The sequence below is a fragment of the Myotis myotis genome, unplaced genomic scaffold (genome assembly GCF_014108235.1).
Source record: "Myotis myotis isolate mMyoMyo1 unplaced genomic scaffold, mMyoMyo1.p scaffold_m19_p_16, whole genome shotgun sequence".
NCBI lineage: Eukaryota > Metazoa > Chordata > Mammalia > Chiroptera > Vespertilionidae > Myotis > Myotis myotis.
In genome coordinates, this window is record NW_023416320.1 from 11,408,558 (window position 1) to 11,420,633 (window position 12,076).

The window sequence follows — 12,076 nt, forward strand, 5'->3', positions numbered from 1 at the left end:
TAATTTTCTGGAAGATTACCTCTGCTCTTCCATGACTTTGGCATTTTTGCAAAGTACATGCCAGTTATTTATCGCAGACTATTGTTCATTTGGGTTTGTCTGATATGTCCTCACTTTTCAAGAGAAGTTTTGTTTGGCAGAAATAACACAGAAGTGGTGTTGTGTCCTACTTAATGCATCCTGTCCAGAAGCACACAATGGCAATTGTCCTCATTACTGCTACTGTTAACTTTTACTTCCTGGTTAAGATAGTGTATGTCCCTTCATAGCCAAAACCATCTTGGAAAAGAAGGACGATGCTGGAGGACTTACACTTCCCAATTACAAAGTTACGGTAATCAAAACAGTGTGGGGCTGGCATAAAGACAGACATATAGACCAACACAATAGAACAGAGAGCCCCAAAATAGACCTTCACATAGACAGCCAAGTGACTTTCCACAAGTGTGCCAAGACACTCATGGGGAACAGTCCTTTCAATAAATGGTGTTGGGAAAACTGAATATTCATACACAAAAGAATGAAGTTGGACCTTCCTTTATGTCATATACAAAAATTAACTCAAATTGAATCAAAGACGTAAAGGTAAGAGCTAAAACTATAGACACAAGAAAACTTAAGAGAAGCTTCATGACACTAGATTTGGCAGTGATTTCTTGGATATATTATCAAAAGCATAGGCAACAAAAAAATCAGATAAATTAGACTACCTCAAAATTTAAAACTTTTGCACATCATAGGGCAGAATCAACACAGTGAAAAGGCAACCTACAGAATAGGAGAAAATATTTGCAAATCCTCTATCTTATAAGGGGCTAATATCTTAACAAAGAACTCCTACAACTCAGCAACAAAAACAAACAACTCAATTCAAATATGGGCTTAAGCCAGCCGTGGGCAAACTACGGCCCGCAGGCCGGATCCGGCCCGTTTGAAATGAATAAAACTAAAAAAAAAAAAAAGACCGTACCCTTTTATGTAATGATGTTTACTTTGAATTTATATTAGTTCACGCAAACACTCCATCCATGCTTTTGTTCCGGCCCCCTGGTCCAGTTTAAGAACCCATTGTGGCCCTCGAGTCAAAAAGTTTGCCCACCCCTGGCTTAAGCACTTGAATAGACATTTCTCTAAAAGGATATCCAAAAAGCCCGGCCAGCATGCCTCAGTGGTTGAGCATCAACCTATGAACCAGGAGGTCATGGATCGATTCCAGGTCAGGGCTGATCCCCAGTGTGGGGCGTGCAGGAGGCAGCCAATCAATGATTCTATCTCATCATTGATGTTTCAATCTCTCTCTCCTTCTCCCTTCCATTTAGATATCCAAATGGTCAATAAGCACATGAAAAGATGCTCAACATCACTAATAATTAGGGAAGTGCAAATCAAAACCATGAGATAACATTTCACACCTATTATTAAAATTAAAGAAATTTAAAAAAATACAACTGTTGGAGAGGAAAAATTGGAACAATCGTGTCCTGCTAGTGAGAAGGGGCAGCCACTTTGAAAGAGCAGTATGGTAGTTCCTTAAAAAATTAAACACAGAATTACCATATGATCTAGCAAGTCCACTTCTGGGTATATACCCAGAAGAACTGAAAGCAGGGTCTTGAAGATATAGTTGTACACCCATGTTCATAACGTATTATTCATAACAGCTAAAACATGGAGGCAAGTTTCTTCCCACGTTCATCAATGGATGAAAGGATAAACAAAATGTGGTACATACATACAATTGAGTATTATACATTTGCTAAAATAAAGGTAATTTGGACACACGCTATTATACAGATGAATCTTAAAGATATTATGCTAAGTGCAATTTGTCACAAAAAGGCAAATACTGTGTGATTCCATTAATACAAGGTACCTTGCACCATCAAATTCATATAGACAAAGTAGAACGGTGGAGAATGGTGTTTGCCAGTGGTGGTGGTGGTGGTGGTGTGTGTGTGTGTCCCCTGGTGTCTGGCTTTTGCAAAAAAACCCCAACTATTAAACTGAACAAAATGTACAGATCAACTGTGTTTAGGCATTGGATAATACCTAGCACATGACTACAATCCTTCAGAGAAAAGCACTAAATGAGAGCTCTATATTCAACCTGTGGGCATTTTCCAAATCATGGACGGGAGTTGGAGCAGTTAAATAGACTGAAGATGGGAATTGCTAAGGTGGCTGAAATTGCAATTCACAGTACCTAGAAATGAGAGAGCTGCAAAGAAGTCGTCCCTGGGGCTGCACAGAGATTTCCTTTGGGCCCTTGGCCAAGTTCTAAGCTGTAGATGTGCTGGGAAACACCCTGCAAGGCCTATCAGGAAACAACAGCAGGAAAAGCTGAAAGGAAACCTAGGTTTCAGAAGTCACACAGGCCAGACAGACAGAGCTCTGACCTGGTCAGAATCGACAGATCTTGTACAGACTCCAAAAAGAAGTATGGACCATGCCCTATAAGTAAGGGCTAAACCCTAGAATAAAAGAAAACCGAAATAAACCTTCAATAAAAGCCTAAAATAAGCCTCAAGGATCAGAGTGACCCACCAATACTTTAATATTCTGCCTGAACAAAATTCAACACTCTTTAGAGCCGTGGTTTTCCAGTCACCACCTTCAGAACCACCTCAGATTCCAAGATCATTTTCTGACCTTCACTACTTATTGCCAAACAACCATGAGCTCCCTATTGGTCAGAATTATTCCATCGAGGTGGAGACTGCGGTCAACCGCCTGGCCAGCCGCCTCTGCGGGCCCACACCTACCTCTCAAAGTCATGCTTGGGGGTGAGCCTTTCCAAGAGATACTCGCCCAACCCAGCCTGGGGCCGGCAGCCTGCGGAGGGGAGCCAGGTGTCACCCATCTTGATGAGTTTCACCTCCTCATCCAGAAAGTGGTTCTCCAGGAAGCCAAAGGGCTAAGGGTCTGCGTGGGCAGAACCTGGGCCTGCAGCTCCCAAAGGGCCTGGGTCAGGCTTCTCTCCAAGGCCAGGGTGGCTTCTGTGGCCCTGAGTTTTGCCCACTCACCTTGGGAGGCCTCAGCATGTCCAGGAAGAGAACATGGTTTTGCATCTTTAAGATGCTCAGCGCCCTGGCACCTCTTCTCAGCCAAATCACAGAAGCAGCGGCCCGCGCCCTCGAGAGCCACATTGCCGCCGTCAAAATAGAAGCCCAGAGAGAGGTTGGAGGGTGGTCGGAGGTTGGAAGAAGGGGTGTTCCTGGGTCTGTTCCATCCAAACACTGTTGAAGCAGAAGACAGAGCCGAGGGCACTGCCAGTTTAATATTTTTTTATGTCAGGATAGGGCGTCTGATACCAATGACTCCATCATATTTAGTACCAAAAGTCTAAAAATATAAAGTTCTTATAATTCAATTTTATTTTTATGTAGCAAGAAATTAAAGGTAGGCAAACCTCTATTATGTGATTTCCAGTTTAGTTTTCTTTATGACAGGAACACATATGACCCTTATCTGTTTGCTTCCTATAACTTTAGTAATCTCAGCTTGTGGTGAGGATGACCTGTAAATTCATAAAAATGGAATGAAAACTACCTAGGTTGAAACCTATAGAATTTTATTAACCAATATCACCCCAATAATTTTGATTTTTAAAAAATGGCTCTAAAAATAAAGTCTAAAAAAAACACAAAAAATCCTACCTGGCTAGTACCCAAGTACCACTCTGCTTTTGGAGTGTGTGGGCAATGTAATCACTCCATTCTCCTTTGACCACTGGCTCTAAGACTAAATCTAGCCCTAATAGACCCGTAGATACAAGAGGTAATGTGCGCATTGAATTAGGTACATTTTGTACAAAACTGTAGGTAGTCACAACCCAGTTGTACTTTCCACCTTTTCACTCTGCTTTCCAAGAAGTTGATTATTTCCCAGTTGTGGAAAAGACAATGCTACATGTTCACCAAACTCCATTTCCTTTTCCTTTATGTAGGCGCACTGTTTTTTGTGCAAATTTGAGTTGTTCTTGAATGGGCTCAAAAGGGAATTAATGCTGGAAAGCTTCCTACTTTAATGATATAAGCTTAGCAGTGGAACCACGGACAAGTTCATCTATTACACCCAGGTGTTGCCTCTGTAATTTACTGATGATTCCAGTTCTTGTGAGGAACAACATGGTACATAGTAACCATTTATCATGATCAATGTCATCATTACTACAGTGAGAAAATTCAGATGTCACGAGTACTGACCACAACTCTGTCATTCACTTTGTGTAGGACTGATCAGGAGATGAGTGGATACAAAAGCGGTGGTACAGTGACACAATGGAATACTACCCAGCCATCAAAAGGGGGGAAATCTTACCTTTAGCGACAGCATGATGGCTCTGGAGAGTATTGTGCGAAGGGAAATAAGCCAGTCAGAGACAGACAGGTACCATATGATTTCACTCACACGTGGAATCTGATAAACAAAATAAACTGAAAAAGTGGGGACAGACTCATGGGTACAGAGAACGGACTGACAGCTGTCAGGGAGAAGGGGTTTGGGGATTGGTGAGAAAGGGGGAGGGATTAAGCAAAGAAAAAAAAAAGACTCAGGGACACAAACAACAGTATGGTGTTGGCCAGAGGTAAGGTGGGTGGTGGGAGATAGAAGAGGGTAAAGGGGAGATAAATGGTGATGGAAGGAGACTTGACTTGGTAAACACACAAGACAATATGCAGGTGATGGACTGTAAAATTGTATACCTGAAAAAACCTGTATGATTTAATTAACTAATGTCACACCAATAAATTCAATTTGAAAAAAGGTTGAATCCTGGCTGGTGTGGCTCAGTTGGTTAGGCATCGTCCCGTGCACCAAAAGGTTGCTGGTTCGATTCCCGGTCAGGCACATGTCCAGGTTGCAGGCTCCATCCCTGGTAGGGGGCGTACAGGAAGCAGCCAATTGGTATTTCACTCTCACACCAATCTTTTTCTCTCTCTTTCTCCCTCTCCCTTACTCTCTCTCTAAAAATCAGTAAAAAAAAAAAAAAAAAAAAAAAAAAAAAAAAAATTTAAGAGGTTGAAAAAACAATTGCCAAAAAGAATGTAAGCTATATATATCATTTTGGGTTTGTCTTTCTACCTCTTTAGTAAAATATGAGTAAATGGCATATATGTTAAAGCACCTGAGAATTGTGCTAGGTGTTTTAAAAGTAGAAACCAAGGAGAATATTTCTGAACTACATTTTTCTATATTTCAAAAAGAAACTTTCAATTAAATGTTATAAAAAAAATACAAAGAATGCCATCTTGGAAAAGATATTTTTAAATTATGAGGAAAAAAGCCTTAAGCAAGCCACATACAGGTTTTTTCCTCACACTTTTTTAAACTGTTGTTTTGGAACCGACTTGTCATTCCTTTGTGTTTACCCACACACATTAGTCAGAACATAGGGGCGATGTTAACACAAATACTGCCAATCAAAGCTCAAGGTAAATGTATTGTTTTTTCATCAGTTAATCCTTGGTTCTTGGAAGGATGGTAGAATCACATTCATCAGAAGGTCTCAAGGGACACATAAAGTTTTCAAATACATGAGGATTTGGATAATAAAGTAACCTGGCAAACAGAGCTTTGAACTTGGCAGTGGAGATTGCTACATCTCCAGCCCCAATTCCCAGAGTATCCTTTCCATCTCCCTCGGTTTATGGACGGCCAACTACTGTGGCCAAGTCGTCCCACCAAACAAGGGTGCTATGTTCCAGGTTCACTGAATTTGGAGTTTCAAGAGTAGGTTGTTTTTCCTCTTCATCAGTTAGCTAAGGTTGGAGAAATCCCAGAGTCGAAAACTTAACTGTAACCTCAGGAGCTACCAAGTGCAGTGCTTATAAAACCACCCGACTATTTTTTCAAAGGTTTTAAACCTACGAAAAGACTGGCCGCTACATGCTGCTCAGAAAATACTGAAATGGCATGTACTGTCACCATCACAAGACAGCATGCAGAAAAGGTGACCTTAGATTCAACCAAAAGTATATGGCACCTTCTGGATCTGCTAAAAGCTTATAGTATAGGCAAATGAACACAAGTAAGTTTACTCAATCCCAACTAAAATATGATGGCTGTACAAAGTACTGACCAAAGTCTTTTGAGATGTTGGTCATAGACAAAACTTCAAGTATAAACCTGCAAATCTGAGCTTAGTTATCTGGGTAGGTAGTATTCCCAGGCAGGCCAAAGACCTATGGAACTGGAATCTGTCCCTTAAATTAGTATTGCTTAGTATATTTAGAGGGATTTTCAAAGCCCCTGGAACTGTCCACTTTATAAAGCTGGAATGCTCTTGCCTAAGGATTACTAAATTACTTGGGATTTCTTTTTTTTTTTTTAGTCATAAAATGACCTGTTTTTACTTTTTTAAATCTAATCAAGTAGATCTCATATTTCTGTTGCATTGAAAGGTTTGAACTGCATGATTACCAGTATTGGCAGCAGACAGTGTAAACAGTCCTCCTTTAATGCATTTTTGATGAAATGTATTGAGAGTTCCACTTAAGATGCATGTTCAATATGGTCCCAGGCATGGTGGAAAAACAGCAGGTATTTTTCCAAGCAGGAGGCATGAGAATGCTTAAAATCCCCAGCCTCCACCACAACATTAATTAGTGTGTTTCTCCAACCAAGACTGTAAGATTTGTAAATGAAATTCTAGAAGGGGCATCAAGCTAGAACAGGATGTGGAAGCCAAATGGAAAACATGAACCACTGAAAGAAAAAAGCTAAACTAGCAGGCTAAGCGTAGTTTCTGAAGTCAGTTCAAGTCTTGCATGCTTTCATTCTGATGTAATCTTAAGATGGTGGTACAAACAAGAACTCAGAAACAGCTTTCGTAACTTTTGGACCCACGGCACGTGGATCAGTTTGTTGATGGCTCTAATGCTTGCACAGTGGTCTTTGCTGAATTACATCTGAATTAAAATTGTCATTCTTTATCTGAATTCTAATAATGAATACTTATCAACAAGCATAGCCATCCTCCAAACACAAACACTCCCTCAAAAACACTTATAAAACTTTTTACACATTATGTTACATCTTGTTGATATATCACATTATTTGTCATAACATCAGCAAGACGTACGCGGTGGGACGCCAGCACATTCTTCTTCTATGACCATGAGCTTGTTTTTTGTTTGTCCTGTCATTTGTCTCATTTCACGTTCTAGTTAATGAGATGATTGCTTTCCTGTGTGCAAGAATATTTTTCTGAGAAGAGATAATTCTCTGGATTTGAAAAATATTGTATTTCTTTCAGGATGGGAACTTCAAAACATAAGCCATAAAAGAACCAGGCCCATGATAGTTTTAATGGATGCACAAAAATTCTTCAATTAGATCCGCAGTCTATTAAGACCATTCTTCTTGTCTGCTGACAAGTCTTAAAAATGAATAGTACGCAAAATGAAAAAAGTTACACTGGTGTTTTTGTAAATATCCATTTAAAATCCTCAGATGGAGTAAGTGTAATCACTATCTATAAAATGTTTCTCATTGAGCCAAATTAATTATCCTTTGAAAGACACGCTATTTTCAGCTTTTGATGATCAATGGAGAAGTTTAGTCCATAAAGGTTACTTAAACTTAAAAAGAAAGTACATACAAGATAAAACAGATTTGATTAGAGATACTATACTCCCTGGCTGGGTAGCTTAGTTCGTTAGAGCATTGTCTGGATACACCAAGGTTGCAGATTCAATCCCTAGTCAGGACACATATAAGAATCAATCAATGAAAGCATAAATAAATGAAACAACAAATTTCTCTCTCTCTCTCTCCCTCTCTTAAATTAATAAATTAAAAAATACATAGTCCCACTACTCTTATGGGAATTGAATAAGTGGGTTTTTGTTTATTTATAGAATGTATATTTGAATAATTAACAAATGGGGCACCCAGCCAAGAACTACCATTACATAGGAGTAGGGTGTGCCACACATATAGTGCAGAGCGATTCGATGGCAGTACTACTGTGTTTATTTTTTTATTTTTCTAGTACTATTATAGTTAGACACTAGAAAACAGCCCTCAAAATAAGAAGAAAAAGCTATTGCCATCATTTTCTGTAGACAATTACAAAACTTCATTCTCATTAAATTATTGAAAAAATAAGACTAAAAAAATTAATAAATAATTGAGTGTCTAATTAAAGGGCTGAGGATATGAATAAGACATGTAAACAAAAAATGTAACACTAGTGATAAGTACTATAGCAAGATATGTGCAAGGTACCATGGCAAAACAAAAGAAAAACCAATCAACTCAGCCCTAGCAAGTTTACTCAGTGGTTAGACCATCGGCCTGCAGACCAAAGGGTCATGGGTTTGATTTCTGGTCAAGGGCACATACCTCCATTGGGGTACAAATGGGAGGCAAGCAATTGATGTGTCTCTCTCACATCAATGTTTCTCTCTCTCTTCTCTCCTCTCTCTCTCTCTCTCTCTCTCTCTCTCTCCTTTCTCCCTCCCTCCCCCTCTCTTTCATTCCCCCCTCCTCCATCCCCACCATTCAATGGAAAAAAAAGATCCTTGGGTGAGGATTTTTTAAAAACCAACCAATCAATTCAATGGGGTTAGGAGGGGGGGGAGGGTCAGGGAAAACTTTAAGAAGCAGAGAATTTTGAATTGGGCCTTTGAAAATGGGTAGGAATTCTGCAGGAGGAAGAGGAAAGGGATGCCCAGGAGGTGGAATGGATAGGCAACCGCACGACTTACTCCTGAGCTGTCCTTTGTTCAGTGGTTCTCAAAGGGTGGTCTGCACACTACTGTTTCAGGAGACCCATGAGGTCAAAGCTATTTTCAGAATAATGTTAATATTATTAAGATGGCATGTGCCTTTCCCTCTGTGCTGGCACTTGTACTGACGATGCTAATACAATGGTGGGTGAAACTGCTCGCCCCTTTATCAAGGCAGTGGCCCCAAAACAACTGCATTCTTCACTCTTAAAGAAAAAAAGCCAGTTTCACTTAAGAATGTCACAAAGTATTAACTTTATTAAATGTTCACCCTTGAGTACACATTTAAAAAATATTCTGATGATGAAATGGGAAGTAAATAGAAAGCGTGCCCACTGCATACCAAAGTGTAATGGCTATCTCCAGGAAAAGCCTGCAATTGTGCAATTGTCGGGGCTGCCAGCTGACTGTGGCGCTTTCTCCATAAAACGCCACTTTCACGTGGAAGGACTGACATACAAAGTACAGCTACTCAGACTGGGGTACTTGGCAGGTGTTTTCTCAAAAATGTACAAAGCAAAACTGTTACTTCAAGGAAAACAACAGACAGTATTTTTTCCGATGATAAAATACAAGCTTCCAGTGACGATAAGAATTCTGGAGAATATATCTACCACTGTGGGTTTGGCAGCTTCCCAATTCTCACAGATTTTTCTGATGAGATTGGTGATTTTTTGATGTGGTACAATACAATGGCAATACTTGGAATATCTGCATAACTCAGTGAATCCCCCACAAAAAAGAACAAAGCATGAGGTTACACAATCACACATGGATAAAAGATCCATTCAAAGGGCCACAAAGACCAATAGATTTTCGTGTAACAGAGTATGGGAAGTATTGGTGTGGTTTCAGATTCCATATTGCAACTAACCTTTAAGAATCGACCAGTTTTTCAAGTGCTGGGGTAGTACAAAGAAGAATACCCCTAATTATCTGAGAAAGCTATCAAAACACTCCTTCCTTTTCCAACTGCCTATCTGTGTGAGGCCAGATTTTCTTCATATAGTTTGACCAAAACAATATAACAGCGGTTCTCAACCTGTGGGCCGCGACCCATTTGGGGGTCGAACAACCCTTTCACAGGGGTCGCCTAAGACCATCAGAAAACACATATATAATTACATATTGTTTTTGTGATTAATCACTATGCTTTAACTATGTTCAATTTGTAACAATGAAATTGGGGATCACCACAACATGAGGAACTGTATTAAAGGGTCATGGCATTAGGAAGGTTGAGAACCACTGATATAACATAACAGATTAAAAGCAGAAGCAGATATATGATTTCAGCCTTTTTTTTAAAGGTGGGCATTGAAGAGAGTTGCAAAAATATAAAGCAATGCTATTCTTTTCCCTAAATAGTATTGTTTCAAAAATGTAGTCTTTTAAAAGAAAAATGTATAATTTATGCTAGCATGTTTATATGTTTAATATGTTTATTATTGGTATTTTAATAAATCTAATTAAAAGATCTCAGTTTTAATTTCTAATTCAGTAAATATCAATAGACATAAATCACAAAATTAAAAGGTCTTTGGGTTTCTTAATATTTTTAGGAGTATAAACGGGCCTTGAGACCAAAAAGGTTGAGCCTCTCTGGTTTTACTGTAAGCGAGGAGAGATGATAGATATGGTAGGAAGTGTGAGTTAATAGATGTGTTTGATGCCAAGGTTTATGGTCTTCTTCCTGTTTGAAATGGAATCACTGTAATAGCCCTTTGTTAATACCAGCAACCACTTCAAATACAAATGAAAAATAAAGATACACACACACACTTCTTTGGTGTGTTAATTTAGTTTCAGTATTTTTTGCAAATGACTTTATTGAAACACAATTTATATACTATAAAATTCACTCATTTTAGGATTCAATTATTTTTTTAGAGGGGGGATTCAATCATTTTTTTTAAGCGAATCTAGAGAATATTGCAACCATCGCCACAGTGCAGTTTTAGAACATTTCTATCACCCCAAAGAGATCCCTTATGACCATTTACAATTAATCCCAGTTTTCATCCTAGGCCCCAGGCAACCACTATCTAATTTCTATCTCTACAGATTGTCCTTTTCTGGACATTTTATATAAATGGAATTCTATATAATCCAAACGAATAGCAGAACGACCGGTTGCTATGACACGCACTGACCACTAGGAAGCAGACACTCAACGCAGGAGCTGCCCCCTGGTGGTCAGTGCGCTCCCATAGGGGGAGCACCGCTCAGCCAGAAGCCAGGCTCATGGCTAGTGAGCACAGCAATGGTGGCAGGAGCTCTCCGGCCTCCGCCTCCGCAGCAGCGCTAAAGGCGTCCGACTGCTGAGAAGGGGGCATATGCTGTCAGGTGGACATCCCCCGAGGGCTCCCGGACTGCGAGAGGGCGCAGGCCGGGCTGAGGAACCCTCCCGAGTGCACGAATCTCGTGCACCGGCCCTCTAGTCATATAATAAATGCTACTTATCTGTCTTCTTTCACTTAGCATGTTTTTGAGGTTCATGTACATCGTAACATGTATCCGTATTGTGCTCTTTTTATTGTTGATAGTATTTCATTGTGTGTATGTGCAACATTTTGTTTATCCTTTCATGAGTTGATTGGTTTTTGTATAGCATCCATATTTTGGCCCTTATGATCAGTACTGTTCTGAATATTAGCATACAAATTTTTGTGTGGAAATGCTTTTATTTCTCTTGTGTAGATTCTTAAAAGTTGAATTGCTAAGTAGTGTGGTAAACATGTAACTATTTAAGGAACTGCCAAATTTTTCCAAAGTTGCCAGTTTCATTTCCACCAGCAATTTATGAAAGTCCAGTTTCTCTACATACTTGGTAATACCTGTTATTTCTTATCTTTTTTATTATATCCATTCTAGTGAATGTGAGTTGTTTTTTATTTGCATTGCCCTAATGATTAATGATGTTTGAATAGCTTTCCATTCACATATTTTGTTTGGTAAAATGTTTTTCCAATAATTTGCTCATTTTAAAAATGGGTTGTCTTTTTCCTGTTGAATTGTAAGAATTCTTTATATATTGTAGACTTAAGTCTTTGGCAGAATATATGATTTACAAATATTTTCTTTGAGTCCCTGGTTTGTCTTTTCATTTTCTTAATGGGATCTTTTGAAGTACAAAAGTTTTACAATTTTATGAAATGCTATTTATCTATTTTTTAAATTTTTATGAATTATATTATATAGTTGATTTAGTATTGAGTCCTAATTAGACATGCCTTGCAAGAAATGTTAAAAGTTCCTTAGAGAGAAGGAAAATGATCCAGGTAAAAAACTCAGATCTATATAAAGAAGGGAAGAGCGTTAAAAAAGGGGAATAAATGGAG